Raw genomic sequence first — 27,743 nt, 5'->3', positions numbered from 1 at the left:
CCCATTCAATGAGCTGAAGGTCTTAAAAGAAAAGAAGGAAGAAGGAATTCTGCAAGTAGATTGCCTTGAGATGTGAGACTGCAGCATCAACTCAATTCCTGGGTCTCCAGCATGCCAGTCTGTCCTGCAGATTTCAGATTTGCCAGCACCTACAATTTCATAAGCCGGTTCCTTAAAATAAATCTCTCTCTCTCTATATATATATGCAGTTCCTAAATTGCAGAGAAAGCAAATCTTCAGAGGAAATTCCTATATCAATTTTTGTACATTTGGAAGAATTGCTTCCTTGCTTCTCCTCTATCCTTCCAGCCATCATATTGAGTACTAAGGACACAAAAATGAAAAGTCATGGGCACTGTTCTGAAGCTCCAATACGATAAGATGATGGCAGAGCTAGATATAAGGGATGCAGAGACATACTCAGGGAGGTAGGCACTACCTAATGTCAGGAGAAGCTGGGGAAACAAGTCACAGTTAAGCTGGTTCTTGAGAGATTTAGTAGGAGTTGACTAACTGGTATAGGAACAAGATCTTCTAGACAGGTATAATATTTGATTGAAAAATATGACAACTACCTGTTATATTCATTAATTCACTCAACAAATATTTATTGACTGTATGTTCTGTGCCAGAGATGCTTTTGTCCTTAATTTTGACTCATATTTTTACATCCCTCTTCCCAGGCTACGGAAAGTCCATCACATTTATTCTGCTAGATGGCTCTCTTTCACAGTTCAGCTCCCATCACATCCCATAGCAGATGTTGGGGATAAAATAGTGAGCAAAAACAAGCAAATAAAAAAGAATTGCTTAGGATTCACTTTAGCAACCAGTGACAGAAGCCCCAAAATAACAATGGCTTAAGCACAATAGAATTTTATTTTTCTCTCTTCGAAATGTCCAGATCTATGATCTAGATTTGGAATGATAGAATTAGACTTCATTTACCTTGCTGCTCTTTCAACCTCATCCTGCAGCTATCACTTGATTCAAAATGGCTGCTCCAGCTCCGATTCTCTTGTCTATCTACAGTAAGCCAATAGGAAAGAGAAGAGGAGGAGATGAACATTCATCTTCTCTTTACAGACACTTCTGGAAGTCACATATATTACTTTCACCAAAATCCCATTTTTCAGAACTTAGTTATACAGCTACAACTAGTCTTCATTAGTGGCAGCCATAGGCCCAGCTAAAAATTGAAGAAAGAAAGACAAATATTGAAGACAATGGACTGTGTTGCAGAAGGGAGAGAATCAGAATGAATATTACTCTGAAGACTACACCCTTAGGCTGAAAAATAGAGTTGATAAACAGAAGTTAATTGTTGTTTTAATGTCTTTTAAAATCTTCACTATATAATTATATTGTTTTATTTTATTTTATTTTAAGGATTTTATTTATTTATTTGAGAGAGAGACAGAGAATGAGCAGGGGGAGGGGCAGAGGGAGAAGGAGAAGCAGGCTCCCCACTGAGCAGGGAACCCGACATGGGGCTCCATCCCAGGACCCTGGAATCATGACCTGAGCCTAAGGCAGACGATTAACTGACTGAGCCAGATGACCCTACATTGTTTTAATGATAGTCATTTAGAGCTTAGTTATTTAGAAGAAAAGTGTACTTGAATTCCTCCAAAAATCAGAAACAAATTTATATTTTCTGTGCAAGTCAATTGATCAATGGTTAAGACAATTGGTTTTTTAAAGGTGAATCCCTACCCAATAGGTATATCTTCATTCTTTCTTATTTTGAATACTTTAAATGATACATGTGAGAGGACATCACAGGCATTGAAAACTCAAAATAGAAGTCAATAACAAGGTTTCTCACTAATAGCAAAAGTCTGAAACATTTTTAATTATTGTATTAAACCATATCTATGTGGTGGCCATGGAGGAGTGCTGCTCATTCTTCCTTCTCAGAGAAACTGCCATGAGGAGTATTATTGACTGATATGCCTCTGGATCCTTGCAAGGTTCACACCAAGGCCAGAGAGCCTCCATCTGTTCCTAGCCATTGGCTGAACACAGTGAGAGTATGAGAGAAGTAACCTATGAATTTCCAAGCCTGCCCCAAGGAACCTTTCAACTTCTGCTCTCAGTTTTCACATGCCAACACCACATGAAGAAGCCCAGGCATCATTCTTGAAGACCAGAGACTATATGGAGAGAGTGGCTCAGTCAATAGCTGGCAGTAACTGCCAGACCTAAAAGGATCTTGAACCAGCTAGTGCCAGTCAAATTGCCAGGTGACTTGTAACCACATGAATAATTCCAGGCAAGACCTGCAGAAAAACTGTTTGTCTGAGTCCAGCACACATTGCTGACCCACAGAAACATGAACAAATCCAGTGGTTGCTCTAATAAGCTACTAAATTTTGGAGCTGCATGTTAAGGAGCAAGAGATAACTGACACACACCAAAAAAAGAAGGTACATGGTGCCTGAAGATTGACTATATATATACACACACATACATATATATACATATATATGGCAAATACTAACAAGATGAAAGTTCAACTTTCTATATTAATATCAAACAAAATAGATTTTAAGACAAAAGCCATTGTTAGAGTTAAAGAGAGTCAATATAAATTTAAACTGTACACACCTAATAAAATGGTCTCAAAATATATAAAACAGGAAAAAAAGAAAAAAGATGGAACTACAAGAAGAAACAGATACATCCATATCCATACTCCACACAACTGCATTAGTGATTAAAATACATCAAGCAGACAAAAAAAAAAAGCATAAAAGAGATTTGAATGCACAGTTAAAAAGCTAGATTTAATCAACATATAAAGATCCTTATACTCTGCAGTAGGAAGTATCTGAGGTGGTCCCGAAGATTCCCACCCCTTTATGTGCTTGCCTTGTATAATCCCCTCCCCTTTAGCTTGTGCAGGGCCCATGGATATGATGAGATAGTTACTTATTTGATTATATTATGTTACATAGGACTCCCTCTTTTCAGACTGGACAGAGATTTTCCTCCTGGCTTTAAAAAAAGTAACCTGCATGTATGAAAGGACCACATGGCTAGGACCAGAGGGAGCTCTAGGAGCTGAAAGCAACCCCTGGCCAACAGCCAGCCAAAATATGAGGACCTCAGTTCTATAATGACCTGAATGAGTTTGGAAGACCCTGAGCTGCAGATGAGAACACTGCTAATAGATACTTCGATCTCAGTCTTATGACACCCTGAACAGAGAAGCCATGCCCAGACTTCCAACTTATACAAATGTGAGATAATAAAAATGGATGTCATTTTAAGTCCCTTAGATTGTGTTAATTTGTTACACAGGAATAAAAAACTAATATACACTCAACCATTAGAAAAGCATATTCTCAGGATGCCTGCGTGGCTCAGTCTTTAAGTGTCTGCCTTCAGCTCAGGTTACGATCCCAGGGTCTTGGGATCCAGTGCCACATCAGGCTCCTTGCTCTCCAAGGAGTTTGCTTCTCCCTCTGCCTGCCGCTCCCCCTGCTTGTGCTCTCTCTCTCTGACAAATAAATAAATAAAATCTAAAAAAGAAAGAGAGAGAGAGAAAAAGAAAGAAAAAAAGAAAGAAAGAAAGAAAGAGAAAGAAAGAAAGAAGAAAAAGAAAGAAAGAAAGAGAGAGAGAGAGAGAGAAAGAAAGAAAGAAAGAAAGAAAGAAAGAAAGAAAGAAAGAAAGAAAGAAAGAAAGAAAGAAAGAAAAGCATATTCTGGGGCACCTGGGTGGCTCAGTCAGTTAAGTGTCTGACTTTGGCTCAGGTCATGATCTCAGGGTCCTGGGATAGAGCCTGCTTGTCCTCTCCCTCTGCCCCTCCCCCCACTTGTGTTCTTTCTTTCTCTCAAACAAATAAATAAAATCTTTAAAAGAAAAAAAAGAAAAGCATATTCTTTTCCACCCCATATGCAATATTTATTACAATTGATCACAAACAATATCTTAGAGCTGGTCCCAGCAAATTTCAAATGATTGATGTCACATAAACTATATTCTTTGATCCCAGTACAATTAAAACAACAATCTGTTCATGAATTTCAGGGGATCCAGAAGTTTTCAGTGTCCAAATGTAGCCTAAAAGTGCTAAGACAGCTGACTATACGTGAGCAAAAGCCTGAGGTCAGGAGAAAGAGGCCACCATGAATGGAAATGTTGGACCCAAGGACAAATGATTACGATCAAGGACTCAGCAGTGGTACCTGTGCCCAAATAGCTCACAACAGGCCAGGGACTAGCTTCCCTTCCATAGTCAGTGGTCTGGGGCAGCCAAGCAGCCACTTGGCAGCAAGACCAGCAATGAGTCTGAGGATGTTTTTCTCCCTATCATCCCAGAGTCAAGAAAGCCCCCCAAAACACCTAACATTATCTGAAGAGAAGCAGGTAAGAAGGAAGAGAAATAAAAGATTGAGCACTGAGCCCAAAGAAAATGAACATCCTCAAAAGACAATTAAAATGGAAACAGATACTATTTGATACAATTGATTGACAAGTTTAAATTTTGTTTATTTTCCCTGCCATGCAGCACAGGTGGCTAGTGAGGTATTTTTTTCCATACCTGAGAGGAATGTAATTAAGAATTTTTTAACACACTACAAAAAATTTTCTTTAAAGCTCATTTAAAAGAACAGTACTTAAATCAATTATAAGATAGCATCTCGCAGCAGGTGTCTGTTTGTCGATCCTGTCTCTATACCAGGATCTCAAACTCAAGAGCTTAACAAGGACCAGGCATATAACATAAATGAAAGAAGCAGACTAAGTTTCAAAGAATAGGATATGGTGGAGTTTTTGGTAACCTGAGGAGCATATGCCCCAAATAAAAGGATCTCAGATTCTGTGGACTGGTTCCAATGGGCCACTATTTTGCCTCTTCCATAATATGTAATATGCATGCATATTCATTATCTCTAATACAGCTTGATCAAATTAGTTCATAGTTACATATTTTTATATTTGTTTCCCTTGCAGTGATATATTCCAAATGCTGGAGCGGTTTCTTATTCATCTTTATATCCCCAGGACATATCCCTTAGCATACAGTAAACCTGTAGTGAATACTAGTGGTGGAAATCATGAATGAGGGACGCATAGCAGCAAATCATCCAGATCAATGCATTCAATGAATGATGGCGAGTGTAATCAAATCACAGACATGAGCATGAGGCACCTCACAAAGTTCTGCCTCTCTGTGGTGTGACATGCAAACAGCTGACAGCTCTCTACTTAATGACGGTCTGTAACCTGAGATTCTAGAAGCTCGGTGTTTGGAAAGGCACTAATTTCTTTCATTTTTAATTAGGTGACCAGTGATTAGATTATTATTGCTAGAGACAAGCTGATTAAGAAGTCACTGACAAGTCGTTTGTCCTCCTCCAAGGGCTGTCACAAAGATACATTTACATAATGACGGCTTCCCAGCTGGGAACTCTACTCTCTGCTAGTGTCACTTCTGGCAATAAATGCTGGTCCCTCACTATTTGGGACTTCAGTAAATTTTCCAAGCAGGTGATCTTCTAGAGGAAATTCTTAGAAATGGAAATGCACCCAAAAAGAATTTGCTAAGGCCCCTCTCTCTCTCTTTCTCTCTCTCTCTTTTTCCTAGAAAGTAAGTTTCTTAAGGATGGTGATGATAGGGTGGTGGAGGAAGGGGAGGGTCCATCAGTTCCATCTTAGAAAGAATGCTTTGGGGAACTGATTAAAAGAGTATTACCTTAAAGGGGGTGGGAAGTATAGGGGAGTGAGTGAGAGAGAGAGAGAGAGAGTGTGTGTGTGTGTGTGTGTGTGTGTGTGTGTGTGTGTGTGTGTGTGGCTGGGGTAGGAGTTGGAGAGTGGGGGGATGAGTAGGAGGTTCTCTCCTAAATATTGTTATATCTGAAAAGCAGGAAAACATCTTTTCACTTAATATTTGTTTTAAGTAGTCTCCATGCTAGAGCCCAATGTGGGTCTTCAACTCACAACCCTGAGATCAAGACCTGAGCTGAAATCAAGAGCCAGACGCTTAACTGACTGAACCACCCAAGTGCCCCTCACTTGATAAATTTTTCAAACTAGAGCAGCCCCAAGCCTCTAGGTTGCCTTGTTACTTTTATTTTTGCTTATTTTTCATTTTCAAAAGCCTTTCAAGGTTCATTGTGTTTCTCCATTTTTACATAAACAGTTGATTACATTCATTAAATGAAATGTTCAGTGGTATAAGACAGAGAGAGAGAGGGAGAAAGAGCAAGAGAGAGAGAGAGTCCCACCTCGGATCATTTCAGATTAGTGAAGCCTCAGTTGTTTTCTAAATGGAATGCCATTGATCAAGTCCCTAAGTTGAATCACAAAAAAGACAAATGGAAAAACTGAACTTCAAACACAACCTTCAAAATAGCTGTAAAATATAGGAGAAACTAGCTCGTTTGGAGTAAGTGTTCCAAATTAAAGAAACTTCTAATTATGTAAAATAAAGCAAACTGTATTTTTCAGCGTTGCCAGCCAGGAATTGCTCTGGACTACTTAATGATGTTCTACCCATATGTCTGAGATTTTCTGAAACAGGTGAAACATCTTTCATGCATTTTTTACGTTATTAACTTGTTTGGTAAATTCGTTTTTTTCCATAAGTGATGATGATGCTCAGTACAGTGTCCAAATGGTGGGAGTGCATCAAGATAGAAAAGGGTACATTCCAAGAACATAGGAGTTTAATATCAGAAAATCTACTTATGAAGTTCACCACATTAGCAGATTAAAAGGAAAAAATGTGACACCAATCATTTATTTGCTCATGAACTTGTGATTTGGTCAGGACTTGGTAGATATACTCCACTTCTGCTTCCTCCAGCTATTTTGAGGTGGCTTGGCTGAGGCTGGCAATTCAACTTCCAGGTTAGCTCACTTCGATGGCCAACAAGTTGGTACTTACTGCTGTCTAGAAGGCTAGCTACAATTTTCAGGGGAGCCTCAGTTCCTTTCCACAGGGCTGCTTGAACTTCTCTCCAGCATGTAGCTGGATTCCACAAGCAAGTGTTCCAAAAGACCTGGGCGGAAGTGGCAAGGCTTCTTAGGATTTAGCCTTGGACATCAAATGCCCACAGCAATCTATTAGTCAAGCAAGTCTTTTAGGCCAGCCTAGACTCAAGGGGAAGGGACTACATAGCCTGGTTTGGGGGTGTCAGCTTTTATAGGAGTTGTGTGAGAATACTAGCTGCTTGTACTTGGGGATGATGGGGTCTGTGGAAAGGGATAACACCCCCTTTTCCAGGGAACAGAAGTCACTGATCCCATGGGAAGCAGCTTCTCCAGCTGGCAGAGAAAATAAGCTGGATGCCAGGTAGCTTGTTGACCAGATGAGTCAGTGAACACCACAGTGAGAATTTTAGCCAATCTCACTGCCCTTCAGGTCTATTTGCCTATTTTCATCTGTTGTCCTTGATGCTTCTTGGGCCCCTTCAATCAGGAAACTCACATCCTTCGATTTTTTGAATGATTCTGTTCTCTCTTTTTTCTCTTCTTGAAATTCCTATTATTTGGACATTGGATTCCCTGGACTATTCCTCTAATTTTCTTATCTTTTCATTCCTATTTTCCATCTCTTTATATATTTGCTCTGCTTACAGGGACATTGTCTCAATTTCATCTTCCAACATTCTATTGAGATTTTTCCCGCTGCTATAATGTGTTTAATTTCCAAATCTTCTTTTTTTGTTGTTGTTCTTTATAAATTTTTTAGCTTCCTCTTCTTGTTTCATAGTTACAACATTTTATCTCTCTGAGAATATTAAAGATATTTTGATTTGGGTTTTGGTTTAGTTTAGTTTTGTTTTTTAAGTTTTCTTCTACCTGGATAGCTTCTCTTTCCTCCAAGCTGCTGTTTTCTGTTTGTTTTTGTCCTTATTTTCTGTGTTAGCTTTCCTCATAAACCTGGAAATCCTTGGCTGTCTGCCATTGATTAAGATATAGGGAACTAATTATTGAGGAGGGCACATTCTGCATGGAGCACTGGGTGTTATGCACAAACAATGAATCATGGAACACTTCATCTAAAACTAATGATGTAATGTATGGGGATTAACATAAGAATAAAAAAAAAGATATAGGGAACTAAAAAGCTCATTAAGAAGCTCTGGGCATGTGAATGAGACCTATCAACTATGGGTTTCTCTTAAAGTTTATCTGGACGAGTCATTTGTTAGGAAAGCCCTGGTGTTGTTATATTTAGGTATTTCATTTTTGCCTAGTCATATTTCCAAGAATCTTCTGACCCTGCCTGGAGAATGACAGTCTGGCTGACTATTCTGGAGGCCAAGTAAGGGTTCTGCATTCAACACTAAGTATATGGTAACTCATTCCCTGTGTTTTTGGCATTGTAGCCATGTTCTCTCAACTGTGCTTAAAATGCCCTTCCCCATCACCCCCTGTGCAGAGATCCTGTTTTACACTCTCTAGAAATAAACCTCTAGTCTTCTATCCAGATGGACAATGAGCAGTTGCACACAGCCAAGGAAAGGAGGAAATTTTAAAATCTAACAAACAGCATTCACCCATCCTTTTTATTATAGCATGACTCCAACACACACACACACCTCCACAACCTGGCACACTTCACATCCAGTTCCAAAGGTACCTGGAACTAACAGTTCTAGAGCTTTTTCAAGACTGTGGAGTTTATTGGGAATTGTATTTGTTCTCAGCCTTCTAGGCTGTTAGCTTGAGATCTGGTCTTCCAGTTAGTTTGCTCTCAACCATCTGATTTCCACCCTACAAAATTTTGTTGCTGTTTTCTCCTATCAGGTTGTTACCACATTGAGTTTTTGATTATTTAAAATATATCTTGTCTGTAGTTTTAATATGGTTTAGGTAAGGAATTAAATTAGATGCACCATCTTATCTCAGTCAGCATCTTTTTTTTTTTAATTTGGGTATAGTTGACACGCAGTGTTGCATTAATTTCAGGTGCACAACATAGTGATTCGAGAAGTTTATATATTATGCTATGTTGACCACAAGTGTGGCTACCATCTGCCCCATATATCTCTATTACAATATCATTGACTCTATTCAGCATCTTAACCTAGAAGTCTTAATAGTTTTGTTTTAACAACTAATTTATATGTATATATATATTTTTTTCTTCTAGCTGCTGAGCAGTGTTTAAGTTTCTTCTCCACTAGAACATTTGATTCTGAAAGTGAGTAGGCAAGACTGACACAAGAATAATCTGGCCTGGGGCGCCTGGGTGGCTCAGTTGGTTAAGCGACTGCCTTCGGCTCAGGTCATGATCCTGGAGTCCCGGGATCGAGTCCCACATCAGGCTCCCTGCTCGGCGGGGAGTCTGCTTCTCCCTCTCCCCCTCCCCCTGCTTGTGTTCCCTCTCTCGCTATGTCTCTCTCTGTCAAATAAATAAATAAAATCTTTAAAAAATAAATAAATAAATAAATAAATAAATAAGAATAATCTGGCCTGTAAGCTGAAGTACATAGGTTTCATTCCATACCACACTTGTAAAACCACCATAAAATGGCTAACTACCATATATTCTGTGGTAGCTTAACTTCTACAAATATTTAAAAGTTGATTGGTGTATAAAAGTTTACTGGATGGCATAACAGTAGGTCCCAAAACCAGACTTCCTGAGTTTAAAAATCAGATCTTGAATAGTTTACAGAACTCTTCTCAGATTCAGTTTGTTCAGCTCTAAGAAAGAAATGATGAGGGGCGCCTGAGTGGCTCAGTTGGTTAAGCATCTGCCTTCGGCTCAGGTCGTGATCTCAGGATCTTGGAATTGAGCCCTGCGTTGGGCTCCCTGCTCAGCAGGGAGTCTGCTTCTCCCTGTCCCTCTGCCCCTCCCCCGCTTGTGCACGGCTGCGTGCGCACGCACTCTTTCACTCTCTCTCTCAAATGAATAAATTAAATCTTTAAATAAAAAAAAAGAAAGAAATATTGAGTATGGACATCATAGGTTTATTGAGAGAATTAAATGAGTTAAAACATAAAAAGTGCTTTGAATAGTGCCTGGTATCTAGTGAGTACACAATAAACTCAGGAATTAGAATTAAGATGCAATTTCATATATTGACATTAAATTTTTTTGAAATGTGTAAATCTTTAAGACAACTTTTGTATAATATTTATGAAATTAAATCATCTTACATACCATTGAAAAGAGTGATCTTCAAAAAATTAACACTCGCTATTTCCTTAATAGGAAAATTCAAGACATGTATAATAATTTCTAGTTTGTACTTAATCAGTTCTGCCCAAACTGAGGAGAAAATGATACTTTAAATTTCCACCATAATTGTACTGGAATAAATTAAAACTATGAAGCAACCATTGTATATGTAAATTTAATAAAGCCAGTATATAATTAACTGCAAGCTAAGCTCCATGCAATAATTTCTTCATTCCTTAGGTGACAAGTGTTTTAAAGAATTACCTCTTTCTTGTGATAATTAAAGTCAATACAGAGGGGTTTTTTTCTACTATCAAAATGAACTCCCTTTTATATCTTATTGTCTAATTAGAGGATATAAGGCTTCCCTGCTGATCAAGATATTTCACCACTTGAAAACCAGCCTTTCAGTTAGCTTTTCTATGTACTGGTTGGACTATGGCATGGAGCAAGAGTGACATCTGGTGACCATATAAGTTATCACATATAATTATGCCCTTGGAATTACATTTGTGCTCTAAGGCCCCTTTTTATTTAAAAAAAAAAAAATTATAATAGAAACAAAAAATTTTAATTGAGTACTTTTATATTTTATGAATTTCAAAGTTGTTTTTACGTAAAACATGTAGAAGATTATGAAGGTAATAAGAGATTTGCTACAATGAAAATCAACTAGGGGATATTTTGAACTCCAAAAGCACAAAAAATGGCAATTAGATATATTTTATTTCATTGGTAGGAAAGGTGAAACCTGCTTTTTATGCTACAAAAAGTGTATTCACTCTTCTGAAACTATCTGGGGACTTTGTAGAAGACTCCTCCTATAAATGAATTTAAAAGAATTCAAAACATGAAGGGGGGAAATTGGAGGGGGAGATGAACCATGAGAGACTATGGACTCTGAAAAACAAACCGAGGGTTTTAGAGGGGAGGGGGTGGGGGGATGGGTTAGCCTGGTGATGGGTATTAAAGAAGGCACGTACTGCATGGAGCACTGGGTGTTATACACAAACAATGAATCATGGAACACTACATCAAAAACTAATGATGTAATGTATGGTGATTAACATAATAATTTAAAAAAAGAATTCAAAACAAAAAAATCCAACAACAAATAAAAGCAAAGTATAAAGACAATATTATCAACACCGAACAAAGGGAACATATCTGATTTTTGTCTACAAACTTCATGAGGTATCAATGAAGAATAATTCAATTTAGAGCAGAGTAAATGTAAATATCAAAAGTCAAAGAGCATTTCCTTTCTGGAAAGGTCAAAATGGTAGAGTAAGATATTGGAAAAAACTTCTTTGGTGTTGTCCAATTCAGAAATACCAGAACTGATGACAGTAGCATTCTAGGAGAAAGATACGGAATATATTCTTTGAAGTCCTCTAGCCAACACTCCAAGACAGAAGCTAGCAGAGAAACCAAGCAAGAGAGGTTTTCCCCTAGAATGCACCACAAAGTGGAAAAGAGATGCCAATACTTCCCAGGGACCTCTGTCTTGCTCTTGAGTGATAGTGGCAAGTAAAGGCAGGTAAGTGTGGGGATATAGGCACAGCCACACACACACACACACACACACACACACACACAAGACAAAAAATATTGTAACTGTTCACCAAAGTGGTTCATTCATTCTGAAGAGAAGAGCAAAACACTGAAGGTAAAATGTCCTCACAATTGGTTAGGAAATATCACTACCCCAACTCAGCTAGCTGTGGGTGCAGGGGTTTCAACAGAATTATGAGGAAAGAGCGAGCAGAGATAAATTTCCCTGAATACAGTTGCCTGTAGACATAGCTTCCTCCCCACCCATCTCATACAGCTGCATAATTGAACAGGGAATACAAACCAACATATCTAGTCTTCTAGCTCTAAGTGAACACTCAAATACTGCCCAGGGAAATAGGAAAAGAAGTCAACAAGAAGTCACATACAGTATTGGGGGGCAAATCATAATCCTGGATAAACTATTCTGATTCAAAGTTGAGAATAAAAGAGATAATCTTCAATGATGTAAAGTGCTACACTATGCAAAGTAAAACAAAAGGAAAAGAGGAAGGGAACAGCAGCATTCAAAGAGCATACTCGGGAATTTATTCCGACAAATAGAAAACAACTTAGAAAACCATGTTTAATAATGTCAGAGAAAGTTTGATGTAGAAGAATAAAATACAAATACAGTAGAGTGAAGTATTTTAGGAGGAAAATTATAGTATTGTAGGACCCCAAATTCATTAGGAGCAAATATTACCCTAGAGAAAAGTGAACTGGTAACATTGAAACGCATTTAAGATATCCACATATTTCTAACTTACTGTTTTTCTAACTTAATTATTCAGTTCCCCAACTGATTTATTGTCAGGACGTCTACTATCTCCCTCTTGAATCTCCATCCTTCTACACATCTATTCAAGAATTCTCATGGCTGTTATAATCCCCCAAAGGTCAGAAAGAGGTCCATCCACTTCTCCATCTATGCAGGATAGAACTGCACCACGATCAGCCCACTCTTGCCAGTAGTCTCCACTGCAGCCCCACAGGTATGGAAAATCAGTCCCTATAATTGGGGGAAATAGCAAATCACTATTGGGCAAACAGCAGAGTAATAATGCAGCAGGCAAGAACCATCAATGGATGTTAAAATTAGTGGGTAAAGTATAGTGAGAAATAGGATAGTGTCAAAGAATTTCTCTTCAAGACATTTTTTTTAAAGATTTTATTTATTTATTTATTTATTTATTTATTTATTTATTTATTTGAGAGAGAGAGTACACGATTGTAGGGAGGGATAGAGGGAGTGGGAAAGAGAGAATCTCAAGCAGACTCCATGCTGAGCACAGAGCCCCACACAGGGCTCGATCTCACGATCCTGAAATCATGACTGGAGCTGAAATCAAGAGTAGGTGCTTAATGGACTGAGCCGCCCAGGCACCCCTCCAAGATATTGATTAATTCAAAAGGGAAAAATAGAAACATTGTGTTGGAAAAACCCAGCAGACACCACTTTAACCAAGTGATCAAGGTTAATGTCATCACTGGTAATATGACATTGATATCACATAACTCCTGATAAGATGCACTGAGAAGAGCGTCTTCACTTCTACAGTTTTTTGCCCAAAATTTGTAACTTCCATCTAACCATGCATGATAAAATACCAAACACGAATTGAAGGACATTTTTAAAAAATAACTGACCAGTGGGGCGCCTGGGTGGCTCAGTTGGTTAGGCGACTGCCTTAGGCTCAGGTCATGATCCTGGAGTCCCTGGATCGAATCCCGCATCGGGCTCCCTGCTCGGCAGGGAGTCTGCTTCTCCCTCTGACCCTCCTCCCTCTCATGCTCTCTGTCTCTCATTCTCTCTCTCAAATAAATAAATAAAATCTTTAAAAAAAAAATTAAAAAAAAAAAAAACTGACCAGTAAGTACTCGCCAGAAGTGTCAAGATCATGAAAGACAAAGGAAAACTAAAGAAATGCCACAGATTAGAGTAGATGAAGGAAGCATGACAACTAAATGCAAAGTGGGTTCCTGAATGGAGTAGAAAAAGGACATTAGTGAGGAAACTGACAAAATTTAAATAAGAACTAAAAAAATGGGGCGTGCGCCTGGGTGTCTCAGTTGTTAAGCGTCTGCCTTCGGCTCAGGTCACGATCCCAGGGTCCTGGGATTGAGTCCCACATTGGGCTTCTTGCTCAGCGGGGAGTCTGCTTCTCCCTCTGCCCTTCCCCGTGCTGTGTTCCCTCTCTCTCTCAAATAAATAAATAAAATCTTTTTTTTAAAGATTTTATTTATTTATTAGACAGAGAGAGACAGTGAGAGAGGGAACACAAGCAGGCAGAGTGGGAGAGGGAGAAGCAGGCTCCCCGCTGAACAGAGAGCCCGATGCGGGGCTCGATCCCAGGATCCTGGGATCATGACCTGAGCCGAAGGCAGATGCTTAATGACTGAGCCACCCAGGCGCCCCTAAATAAATAAAATCTTTAAAAATTTTTAAATAAGACCTGCAGTTTAGTCAATATTATTGTTTCAATGTTAATTTATTGGCTTTAATAATTATGATTATGTAGTATGCTGCTAACATTAGGGGAAGCTGAGTGAAGGGCATATGGGACTTCCACTACTATTTTGCAACTTTCCTGGAAGTCCAGAATTACTTCAAAATAAAAAGTGTTTTTAAATCCATATAATTCATTTAATCCTGACATAAATCTCTGTAGAGGCACATTGTCCTTTGAAAGGGGATGGTCCCTCCCCTCAGTGCCTTCCCAGCCAAGTTTGTCCCCCACTTGGGCTCCTTGGGAGAGGAGTTTTTGGTGCTCAGCTCCTTCCATTTTTCATACACAGACACTTCTCAGGGTTTCTCTTAGGCCAGAAGTACTGGGGCAGGACTGGGTTCTGGTTTTGGTCTCTTCGTAATGTCAAAACCATGTCTGCATTTTTGTTTTTAATTCTTAAAACACCAAGGGTCTGGGGGCACCTGGGTGGCTAGTCGATTAAGTGTCCTGGGATTGAGCCCTGTGTCAGGCTCCCCAGTCAGCGAGGAGCTTGCTTCTCCCTCTCCCTCTGCTACTCCCCTTGCTTGTACGCTCTCTCTCTCTTTCTCTCTCTCAAATACATAAATAAAATCTTTAAAAACAAAACAAAACGAAACAAAATGAAAAACCCCATGAAGGGTCTGATTATTATCCTTTTCCTAAGCTATCCTCCAACTACTTTAGTCCCTCTGTAGTCAGCAAGCATGGTTGGTCCCCATCCCCCATCCCCTGAACCCCATGAGTTTACTTGCATCTGCCATGGACAGTTTCCAGCACGGTGGGGTGCCCGCCTCCAGGGCCTCTTCTCACTTCTTTGCCTGAGGCTCTTTACGGCACCCGAGAGCTTACTCCTGGCCAGCAGGAGTAACTGGCAGTATAGGGGAGTAACAGCCCCTGAGGTGCAAAGCAGGGAGGAAGGAAGTGGATGAATAAATGCTCCATCCTTCCTCCCTCCAGGACCAAACTCAGAGGTATTTTCTAAGCACTTACTCAGTGGGGTCTGGGGGCCTCGAGCCACAGCTGCTCCCACTTTTATCCTGTCCACTGTCCACTTTTATCCTTCTCACTGTCACCCTGTCTCACTTTTACCACTTTCTCCACGTGTCCCTCCTGAGATCACCCCCCCCCAAAGAAGCCACTTGCACCCAAATTGGGACAGTTATATTTAATGATATAAAAAATGTTTTCAAGTTATTCTGAACTGAAAATAAAGCATATTAGAAAGCAGTATCGCCAGTTCCTAACCAGCATGGCCTGTGGCTTCCTCCCCTACAACCAACCACATATGTGGTGCTAAACCTAGAGGGCAGTTGGTGTGTCCCAATGCTAACCCCAACTGTGGGAAGCACACGGGTCCTGGAGAACGTGCCTGGAGGGGATAACTTCATGGAAGGGAGGGGGATGTGTAGGTTAGAGTAGATGAAGGCCAGACGCAAGGGACAAGCATGGGCCAGAGAGGGCTTCATTAGTTCTTCTCCTGGGTCTCCCCACATTTCCTAGACAAGCCCATTGGCTATTGCAATGCCTTGGGTAGCAGCTCCATCCAAGTGTCAGGCAGGGGTGTTGGGTACATTGGCTAGTGTAAGAACTCAGCTACAGGCTGGAGCCGATAAGGGCCAACATTCTCCCTTTCATCACCTTTCTATGTCATCAGGGATCCACCTGCACTCCCCACCCTCCACAACCATGGACTAAGTAGTCACAATAAAGGGAGGCAGCCTCTCTTCCCTGAGCAGTAGTCCTAGGAGATAAATGAGTGGTCCAGCCCCGATTGCTTTATTCCTCAACACAACACCACTTCTAACTAATCTAGGATGGCACAAACTAGGCCCTAGGTTTATATGTCTCCCCCAGCTAAACATTTTCAGTCAAGGCAATCAGGCCCCAGGGAATATAAAATGCTAAAAGGAGACCCCGGAAAAGCGCAAGCACTATAAGCGAGATTACTTTTGTAATTTTAAAAAAGTTAGAAAAAGAAATTATAAGACCCACTTCACATGATTACTATGATGATGAAGTGTAATGCATGGACAGGACTGCCCAGTATAAAGTTCTATGTCAGCGTAACAGGGATACAGAGTATGGTGGAGGTTGAGTTTGAATGTTTGGAAGTGGGAAGAAAGCCTCCCTGATTGCTTCTATTTTCTTTGTGAAGTAAGGGATGAGGTAATGACTTAGAGCAAAGGGGAAGGTTTTGGGGTGCTTGAGGGGATACAGAGGGGAGCCAGGAAGATTGGAAGTTTAAGGAAATAGCCTCGTAGAGCAAGACTGTGAACTGCCCAGATAAATCCAGCAGGACTGAAGTCAATAATCACGAGTTTGTAGCAGGGACAATCTTCTCTGTTGTGTGACTTCTGTCATCATGGTTCAGCTGTGCTTTTGTAGACATGAATGGAGCACGTAGTTGGGTTTATCCAGGATAAAGATTTTGCCAGACATGGACGAAAAGATAAGAGGGCATAGGAGTTTAGAGAATTGCAGAAGGTGTTATTAAAACAATAAACCATTTAAGTTAAGCTGGATAAAGTGAAATGCAGAAAAATGCCTGGCCAACAGGGAGAACAAGGAGAGGCCAATGACTAAGTTTATCCTTATGCATTTCTGTCTTTACAGATTTCCTGCAGCTTGCTGAATGAACCATTCTTCTTTCAAGAGGCTGAGGCTTTTATTTTATTCTTTATACTTTACATGTTATATACCCTTGTTGGTGTTTAATTTTAATTACCAAATATTTTATAAAAAGAGAACGCAGAGGTGAAATTGTAAGATTTATTTCTCTAATAAATCTCTTTGCATGGCAGATTATATCGACAAGCCTTTTGTTTTACAACTGATGACACCCATGCTTTGTTTCTCAAATAGAAGATTTCCTTTTCTTTTGAAGAGAATAATCATCCTTAGTTGATAATTATTGACTAGAAACTCTGTATCTTCAGGTGCCAGTTGGAGCAAGAAGCTTCCAGTTGGGGCAAGAATTCAGTTGCAGGTAAAACTGACAAAATGAATGCCGTATCCCTCTCGGAAGCCTTGCTGATCAGATGGTCAGCATTTTCCAGGGACACCACCTGAATCATGCTAACGAACCCTCCTGCTGCTGTGGCCTGTCCAACAAGGCCAGGTGGAGTTACATGACAGTCCAGGTGACGTCAAAATGTCACTGACAAGTTGGCATAACCCTGGGGCCGCAGGGGAAAACTTCATAGAGATTTGCCAAACCCTCTCTGGACGTCTTCCGAATGCAGCCAACTCAGCATCCAAACCAAATCTGCGGCTGCCCGTGATTTTGCAGATTAACAGCCCACTGGAGTCTAATCAGTATCCTGCTGTCATCTAGTGACCATTGATGGAAATGCAGACCCAAAAAACTCACGGAAAGACTGCAGAACAGTGGTATGGCTCTGGGTTAGAGGGGACCATAAGAGAAATAGGGAAGAGATTTGGAAAGTTAGAAGTGAAGCGGCAGCCATTGCTCTCTCAAGGTCACTGGGGTTAGAGACCACGTGTGAGACCGACACAGAGGTGCCGAGGGGATCCAGTTTGTACTCATTCTTTCTGGCCCCGTTCCCAGTCCTGCCCCACAGCTGGCAGTTCTGACCAACAGCAAAGCAATCGCAGGCCCACCATCAAATTCTCTGCTGTGAACCCAGAGATGACAGCCAAGGTGAGGGAACAGCTTTCCATAGACTTCAACACCAGCCTTTCAGGGTCCCATTCCAGCAGCTGGATGTGCCTGGCTTCCCACAAGGTCTGACTTGTTCACCTGTCCCAGGACTGCAGAACCACTGGCCTTTTCCTTGATCTTCCAGTGTTGGAGGGGATCTTTACTGCCCCAGCCCTTCTTCCAATTGTGAACTGTCCAATTCCTACAATAAATCCTTATTTCGTATACTCATAGTGATTCCTCTTCCCTGAATGAACTTCACTGACACACACCCTCTACAATAATCTATGACAGCAGAATGGGATGCCCTGTACCCTACTCGTATCCCTGCAAAACTCAGCTCCAAATGCAAATCCCAGAAGGTTGCATCTGATTGGTGGAATCTAGTTCATGTTTGCATTCAAGCAAATAAGGAAACTGGGAAATGTATGGGTGTTGTCTTTTTTTTTAGGTATTAAAATGTGGAGATTGTGCTTGTCAGGGTCCTGTTTGGAACAGACACCAACTTTAAACGGGGTAATTTGGCAAGAATTTAAAATGTGGGTAGGATTTAAGGAAAGTGGGTAATGGTTGGCAACCCCTTTACTTGAGAGGTAAGTAAAGGGAGCAGATAATACAAGCAAAAGAAAGGGCATGGAGGGGGCATCTGACAGGCGCTGGGGCCTTCCAGAGAGGCACAAAGCTAACCCACTTCCACATGGCAAGGATAAACACCCTGACCACTTTCTCTTCCTGCCCTCTGGACCCCCTCTGGGGTCTGTATGACTACAGGGCCTTTGCTCATGCTATTGTCTACACTTCTCTGTACAGTTAATTTCTCAAGACCCTTCTGATATTACATCAACTATTACTTCCATCAGGAAGAAAAAATAATTTGCTCCTTCTGCTAGAAAAAGACTTTCCTGTATTTTCAGCAAAATCTTTAAAATCCATGTTGAAGGTATTTAAGCCCTTTTAATAATGATTCTCAGTTTTAAAATTTCACTTGATTATAGATCAAAATGTTGGTAAATTACAAATCAATTAATTAGAAAAAGAAATAAAAATAAAAATAAAAGCAAATAAAATACAAGTCAAAATATTTTACCATCGAGACGCCCAGGTGGCTCAGTCAATTAAGGGTCTGCCTTCAGCTCAGGTAATGGTCCCAGGGTCCTGGGATCGAGCAACGCTTTGCGGGGGGGGGGTCCCTGCTCAGCAGGGAGCCTGCTTCTCCCTCTCCCTCTGCTGCTCCCCCTGCTTGTGCTCAATCTCTCTCACTGACAAATAAATAAATAAAAATTTTTTTAAAAACATATTTTACCATAAAATTCAACAGCATAAAACTATTCTGTCAAATTGGCCTTAACAGTTTTTTGTCCTTTAAATTTTATTTAAATTCAATTTAGTTAAATAGTGTATTATTTAGTTAAATATTGTATTATTAGTGTATTATTTAGTTAAACAGTGTATTATTAGTTTCAGAGGTAGAATTTAGTGATTCATCAGTTGCATATCACACCCAGTGCTCATTACATCACGTGCCCTCCTTAATGTCTATCCCCCAGTTACCCTATCCCCCTACCCCCCTCCACTCCAGCAACCCTCAGTTTGTTTCCTATGATTAAGAGTCTCTTATGGTGTACCTCCCTCTCTGTTTTCATCTTATTTTATTTTTCCTTCCCTTTCCCTGTGTTCATTTGTTTTGTTTCTTAAATTCCACATATGAGTGAAATCATATGGTATTTGTCTTTCCCTGGCCTTAACAGTTTCTTAATACATATCCTCAATTCTTTGCAACCATTGATTTATTACCTCTGCTACATTCACAAGGATAACTTGAAAGAATCACCTGGGAAGATTTTTTTTTTTTAATAGTGCTAATTCTTTATACCAGACCAACTAAATCAAAATCTCTGGAAATGAGGCCTGGCATATGCATACATTTTTTAAATTCCCCTATAGGATTCTAATATGAGACTATGGTTGACCATCAATTACCCAAACTGATAATAAGTTAGCTAAAAAGAGAAACTGAATCTTCTTTGTATTTGCTTAGTCATAAAGTCTAGGATGGGTTTGTTTTTTAATACCAAAGGGAGGCCTGAATGAGAACTACACTCGTAGCCTTTTGCCTGTACAACTCTGCACCCTCTTGGTCTTCCCGGGAACCTGATCCAAGTTTCTACCGGAATTTCTATCTCCCAGATTGCAATTGTAATTGCCCAAATATATGCCTATTTGCTTAAATTGTCAGTGAATTCTTTCTTGGTCAACAGAGCTCTAAAGATTTTAAAGAGTCTTCGTGAAGGTTTTAGGGGTTCTGGAAAATTATTTAGGAGAATTTGAAAAAGACGTTATTTTTTCTTTGCCAAATTTATAGTCTTAAAGACCTACGTAGATTTTTCTAAATGAGAGGCTTCAAAGCAATTTGATCTCTTTTTCTCCCTATTTTCTTTCTTGACAGAAATTGAAAATGCCATAGGAGACCCTGGGGAATACTTTAGGAGGCTGTCTCCAAATCTACGTCCTTCTCTTCTACTTAATAGAAGTTTTTTTCCTTCTTCTGGGTTAGAAAGAGTTTTTTAATGAAAAGTTTTCCCCTCCCAGTAGCCTAGTTTTAGAAGTGAGGGTGAATTTCTTAAACATGACAATTTTCTGGGGCTCACTGCTTCTTTTTCACCTTTAACAGTTACGGGCTTCTTGTGAGAAGTCTGCTTTAGTAAATCTCAAAGGCACTGGGGAATTAATTATTGAAGAAGTTTTGCATGAAGCCATATCCTTCCTTTCCCCTTCAAATACCCTGCTCTTTCTGCAAGCCCTAAGACATGAGATGGTGTTCTCTGATGAAGAACGGCATCACGTAATGAAAAGCACTGACGCAACCCAGTGAGGCCTCGTGGTTGTGAAATTGAGGGAGATGAAAGAACATGGATTTTAGAGTCAGAATACAGAGTTCAAGTTTTCTGTCCCTACCCCCTATTAACTGTGTATTTGTAATTGATTTGCTTGGTCTCTCTCAACCTTATTTCTTTTATCTGCTTGGAGAGGGGATTATATCTACTCTCTCAGAGTTCTTGGGAGAATTAAATTTAATAATATACGTAAAAGGGCCAAACACTTGGCTTGGCACCTAAGAAGGCATCCAGAGGAGAAGTAACCAGGTCCTGATATGCAAGAGACCCGACCAGGTGGCTGGGCTATTGACTGGTGGGAAGAGAGAACATCAAACAAGTCAGTCTCTTCGACTACCTTCAACTATGCCTGTGAGAGTCTTGTTACATGCCTTCTCTAACATGGTAGTTTTTAATTCTGGCTCCGCAAGTAAAGACTTAAGGATCTTGAAAAAAACAATTGTTGGAGGGGGGTCCACTGACAAATGAAATCAGAATCTTTGGAGGGGGCAGGCAAAGATATTCATTGTGCAAATGGTTCCAATGTGTAAGTCAGGATTAAGAATAATGAAGTAAGCAATTTTATACTAAGGAAAGATATGGTGACTTTAAGAACAATTGTCTAGGGGCACCTGGGTGGCTCAGTAGGTTAAGTGTCCCACTTGTGATTTTGGCTCAGGTCATGATCTCATGGGTCTTGGGGTTGAGCCCCGTATTGGACTCTGTGCTCAGTGGGGAGTCTGCTTGAGATTCTCTCTCTCTCTCTCCCTCTGCCCCTCCCCAACTCTCTAAAATAAATAAATAAATCTTTAAAAAAAGAGAAAAATTGTCTAATCGTTAACAAAAAGACATGTCACAGATGGGAGACTATATTTGCAAACCACAAATCTGATGAAGCTCTATTATCCAGAATTTATGAAGAACTCTTACCGCTCAGTAGTAAGAAGACAAACAATTCAATTAAGAAGTGAGCAAAAGATACGAACAAATAATTTCAGTAATCATTTTTTTAAATTTTTCTCTATTTTGTGATATTTTGACATCTTACAAAGCTTGCTAGCCTGGGAGAAACTGTCCCTCCCAGGGCTAGCCAATTCTTAGAGATAGCAAAGACTGGGCTGGGAGCACTTCATATGCAAACCGATCAATCAGAAGTCTGTAGCTCCAACCAGCTCCTTGTCTAACTCTTACCCCCCAAGTCAATATTTCCCCTGCTTAAATCATCCCAGGGCCAGGTACAGACAACCAGAGATCACTTCTGTATATTTGGAGCTGGAATTATTCAAACTAGCCAATCCTAAACTGTTACTCTGCCCAAGGAAACCTCAATAAAGCTGATTTCCACTTCCCTTTCTTTTTGCCCAATCTCAAATGGAGGGGTGGGAAGAGGGTAGATTTAGATTTAACAAACGGCATTAGAACTGCTCTTTCTGGAAAATTGCAAAGTAGATGTGTATGTTTGGATTCTTCGGCAACCTCTTTGTGCTCTCGCCCAAGTTTCCCAAGGTCTCCCCTTCTCCCTGTCTTCTTGTTCTCCCTGTAGGAACCAAAGGCTCCTCCCAGTTCTCTAGAACAATTGTTTTCAAACATTTTTGTTCATTTATCCCTTAAAATAAATATGAAAATCTGTGTACCCTCCTGCTCGTTTTTAAGTTAACAGCTAAATTGTTATCATATATTTAAATAAGTTTGTTTCTTGTTAATAGAACATACAGACTATTAAGTATTTTATAAGATGAAATAGGATGATTGATTATAATTGGAATCAATGACGGAAGGTAAGATGTGATGAAACAGGTCTAAACTACTTTTTGAATAAGCATATTCCACCTAAAGAAGCAATATTACATTTTTATCTGTGGGTTTTATCCAATATATCTCAAAATTTTGGTAGCTTCACAAAGCATTCCATTTCTGTTTAAAAGAATAAGAATCAGGGCGCCTGAGTGGCTCAGTTGGTTAAGTGACTGCCACCGGCTCAGGTCATGATCCTAGAGTCCCAGGATCGAGTCCCGCATCAGGCTCCCTGCTCAGTGGGGAGTCTGCTTCTCCCTCTCCCGCTCCTCCCCTCTTGTGCTCTCTCTCTCTCTCAAATAAATAAATAAAATCTTTAAAAAAAAAAAGAATAAGAATCATCATCTACCCTTACTTTCTGTTGTAAATTCAATGCTTTAACACGGGTCAAACACCCTATTTCTCAGAACTTCACCTTTTTTCTTTTAAGATTTTATTTTTAAGTAATCTCTACACCCAACATGGGGCTCAATTCACAACCCCGAGATCAAGAGTCACGTGCTCCACCACGTGGAGCCAGCCAGACACCCTTCAGAACTTCACCTTTAACAGAAATGTGTATAAGATACATATGCCTTAATTAATCACTGCCAGGGATTTCCTTGAACAAAAAACTTGAATATTTCTTTGTTTGATTCATCATAGGTGTTTACATTCATAAGCCAAGCACTGTAGTGAGATTTGGGGTGGAGAAGGAGATGGGTATGCCATTCTTTTATACCAATGGCGAGTCAGACATTTCAGACAGATCAATTTTAAGAAATGGAGGTATATAAGGATGTTGACATCCCTTAAAACTGTTCATGCAAATGCACATACTGGAAAGTTTTCAGGTATCACACGGTGTGCATACCTGTTGTTACCTTTTAAAACTTAACTCTGTGTTAAACTTTATATTTATGGAATAAAAGGATTCATCCTGTTTAACAGAACTTCAGGTATCATGAAGCTGGCGGTGAAAAGTATTTGGGAAGGTGCTGTTGCTGGGTGAACTGGGGAGTACCTGGGCCCTGGGGCCTTGACCCAGCCAGAACTGAAGGAGTCCCCGAAGGTTCTTGATCTTGTCACATGAATGAATTCAAGGACTGACACAACACCGTGGATGAGTAACACTAGTGGGAAAGTTTATTAAAGCAAAAGATACGCTCTTGAGATATGAGTGCCGGTGAGCTCCAAGGAGAGAGCTGTGTGCCCTAGGGGAGGGGATGTCTATCTTTTATTGACAGCTCTTAACTAGGGGGCAGAATATTTATTACCTGGGGCAGGAAACAGAGTTTCTTGCTTTTTCTTCCTAATTTGGTCAGGGATTTCCTGTCATGGCAACCATCATTGAGCCAGTCTGGTTAGATCTGGCCTCTTATGGGGTGCTTCTGGGACAGGCCTCTGACCTTCCTAATAGCAGGCCATGACTTCCTCATTGCTGACCTCCAGGTATCCTGTTAGAACCTAATTGCCTTCTCTAACAGTGCTAGAACTTGTCCATTGCCCTGGAAAGAGGATGGCTGTCATCTATTGCCTATGAGTAAAATCCACTCTGGCTTTAGATTCCTGAGAAAAATCCACATTTAAAGCTTTATTTCTGAATATACCTTATGTTTTACTCCTGAGCTATTAAAACATAGATGTCGTTTTCAGATTATTTTCAAAAGCTTTTTTTTTTTTCTATTTTATATATAATCAGGTCATAAAGACTTAATATTATACTCAGTTAAGAAGATTTCAATACAGGACGCCTGGGTGGCTCAGTCATTAAGCGTCTGCTTTCAGCTCAGGTCATGATCCCAGGGTCCTGGGATCGAGCCCCACATCATGCTCCCTGCTCTGCCGGAAGCCTGCTTCTCCCTCTCCCACCCCCCCTGCTTGTGTTCCTTCTCTTGCTGTGTCTCTCTCTGTCAAATAAATAAATAAAATCTTCAAAAAAAAAAAAAGAAGAAGAAGATTTCAATACAGGGGTGCCTGGGTGGCTCAGTCGGTTAAGCATCTGCCATCGGCTCGGGTCATGATCCCAGCGTCCTGGGTTCAAGCCCTGCATCCGCATCCGGCTCCCTGCTCTGCAGGAAACCTGATTCTCCCTCTCCCACTCCCCCTGCTTGTGTTCCCTCTCTCGCTGTGTCTCTCTCTGTCAAATAAATAAATAAAATCTTTTTTAAAAAAAGAAGATTTCAATACATTTTTGTGTATATGTTTGTCTTAAATATATAAATGCATTGCTTGAAAGATTTCAAATGGTATTAATTTCTCTCTTTCTGCCATAATTTCTCATTTCTTCTTTCAGTAGCCTAGAGATAAAAACCTAATTATTGTAACAAGTTATGGCTGAGTCAGAGTTTGGCAAATTATGCCCTGTGGGCTAAATCTGGCCCAACGCATATTTTTGTATGGCCTATGAATTACGAATGGTTTCTACATTTTTAAATGGTTGGAACAAAAATCAGAAGAAAAAGAGTATTTTATGATATAAAAATGAAATTCAAACTTCAGTGTCCATAAAGTTTTATTGGTGTTCCATATTCTTTTGTCCACAGCTGCTTATGCACTCTAATAGCAAAGTTGAGTTGTTGCAACAGAAACCACACAGAAGGGCGCCTGGATGGCTCAGTTGGTTAAGCGACTGCCTTCGGCTCAGGTCATTATCCTGGAGTCCCGGGATCGAGTCCCGCATCGGGCTCCCTGCTCGGCAGGGAGCCTGCTTCTGCCTCTGACCCTCCCCCCTCTCATGTGCTCTCTCTCTCTCATTCTCTCTGTCTCAAATAAATAAATAAAATCTTTAAAAAAAAAAAAAAAGAAACCACACAGAACAAAATGTCTAAAATATTTACTATCTGGTCCTTTACAGAAAATGTTTGCTGACCTCTACATCAGATTATTATCATACAATTAAGAGTATGCTCCATGGGAGAAATAAAATGGTGTACACACTGGGTCACCTGGCTGGCTCAGTTGGTAGAGTGTGCACCTCTTGATCTCAGGGTTGTGAGTTCAAGCCCCTTGTTGGGCATGGAGCCTACTTAAAAAAAAAAAAAGAGGGGCACCTGAGTGGCTCAGTCAGTTGAGCATCTGACTCTTGATTTTGGATCAGTTCATAATCTCAGGGTCCTGAGATCACACCCCCATGCTGAGCTCCCTGCTCAGTGGGGAGTCTGTTTGAGGATTCTCTCCCTTTGCCTCTTACATACTCCCTCTCTCTCTAAAATAAATAAATAAATCTTAAAAAAAAAGAAAGTATTCATCCTTTTAAAAAAATGGTGTACAGACTGAGTTGATTTTCAGCATTGGTCCTTTTTTAAGGCAGAAAAATCCAAATTGAAATAGAATTCTGCCTAGTGGTTTTCCACATCATTCAGAATGAAGTTCAAAGTCATTATTATGGTAAAGACAGTCATTCTTGATATTGCGTTTACCTACTCTGTAAGTCCTACTATACTCTCCTTCATCACTCTGATTCAGTTACACTGGCTCCTTGCTGTTCTCGGATTCCCACCTCAGGGCCTTTGCATTTACTGCCCCCCCCCCCAATTCCCTCGCCCTCTAGAGATATCAGCATAGCCTACTTACATATTGCATTCCTTGCTCTGTTCAAATATTAGTTAATTTAGAGGCTATCCTCAACCATCTTATCTAAAGTAGCTCCCTGCCGCCAACATGCATACTCTTTATTCTACAATTTAAGTTTCCCGGGAGCAGGTACTTTAAGACAGTTTTATTCAGCACTGTATCTTAGAAGTGTTTGGTTCAGAGTAGATGCTCAAAACTATTCACTGATCAAGTGCATAAATGACCCCCCCCCAACTGTATATATGTGAGTTACTACATCAAAGAGAGATTCATATCTAAAATGCTGCAAGTTCCACTGAAAAAAATATATGCACGCACGTGTGTACTACCCTGCTTGGTTAGCGAAAAGATTTAAGGCAGAAAAAAAAAAATGAGTAAAACATCTGGGAACTGTGAAGACATTTGAGGATAAAACTGAATAACTATTGGCCAAACTACATAAACCCATGATAGCTTTGGAGCCTCGGAAGCCAGTCACAAAGGATCTATAGTGTGCGGAAAAGGCGCCTTCGAACTGGGCTGGAGCAGAACTGAGTTGATTATGAACCTACAGGCTGTGAGTTAGTAGGGCCTCTGAGAATTGCTCATTAACCATTTCAGAGATCTGTGGTGCAGAGCTTTTTACAGATAAGAAAATTGACTCCCAGAGAAGGAATTTGCCTTAACTTTCTCTTTCTTATGCACCTAAGCTAGCGATTTATAAATGGTAGGATTACCAAGCGAATTTATAAATGGTAGGATTACCAAGCGAAAAAACAGTACATTGGTGGTGTTTTGCAAAATGAAATTTTGCTTTCCTGGAATTCTTCCAAGCAGAAAATGCGGATAAAGGGGACCAAGGGCTGACATTATCGTTTTTCCTAACGATTTGCAATGGAAGTAAGACAGGGAAATGGGTGGGATTTGTTGAAAACTGAAAGTCAGCCTGGAGAGAGGAAGTGAATGGAGAAGATAAATGAGAATGTGAAGGCTTCATTTCTTAAGAATTAGTGGTATTATCCGTCTTACTTAGCATCTTTATAAATGATCTGGTGGAGGCTCTCTCAGAGAATTAATGGATTTAAATAGACTTTTCCTTTGCATAGCAGGAAAGTTTTAGATAAGAGATAGCCATCATTGGGTTGTTAATGAATCCTATCTCCACCTGAGGGATTTGAATAGCTGACATTGAACAATTAAATGCACTATTACCATCCAAAAGAGGATGTGTGTGTGTGTGTGTGTGTGTGCGTGTGTTGTGGGTAGTGGGGGGAGTATCCACTGACTGAAGGTAGAACCAAACGGAAAATTTTGGAAGGCATGGGGACAGAATGAGTTTTAGGTTACAAAGACTATTAATACTTTCTAAGAGGTAACTGAAACCTCTCCTAGGAAATTCTGACACCACCACCACAAATCACAAAAACAAACCCTCTTTTCCTGTTCTTATGTAAAAGTGTGGGGTTGATATAGTTGGAATATTGTGTATTCTTTATGATTGTTCATTGTGACAGATGGGATTTTTGAAGGGCCACTAAACTCACTAGGAAGCTGTGGGTAGGAGGTAGTTGTGTTATGGCATCTGAGAGAGCTTAAAATACTCAGCTAAGAAGAATAGACAAATAATCATAAAGGGTGAGGAGAACAGTGACTTCTGTCTGGTAGATTTTGCCAGTCAAGATCTGCTAAG

The sequence above is a fragment of the Neomonachus schauinslandi genome, chromosome 7 (genome assembly GCF_002201575.2).
Source record: "Neomonachus schauinslandi chromosome 7, ASM220157v2, whole genome shotgun sequence".
Taxonomy (NCBI): Eukaryota; Metazoa; Chordata; class Mammalia; order Carnivora; family Phocidae; genus Neomonachus; species Neomonachus schauinslandi.
This window is presented reverse-complemented; position numbering follows the sequence as displayed.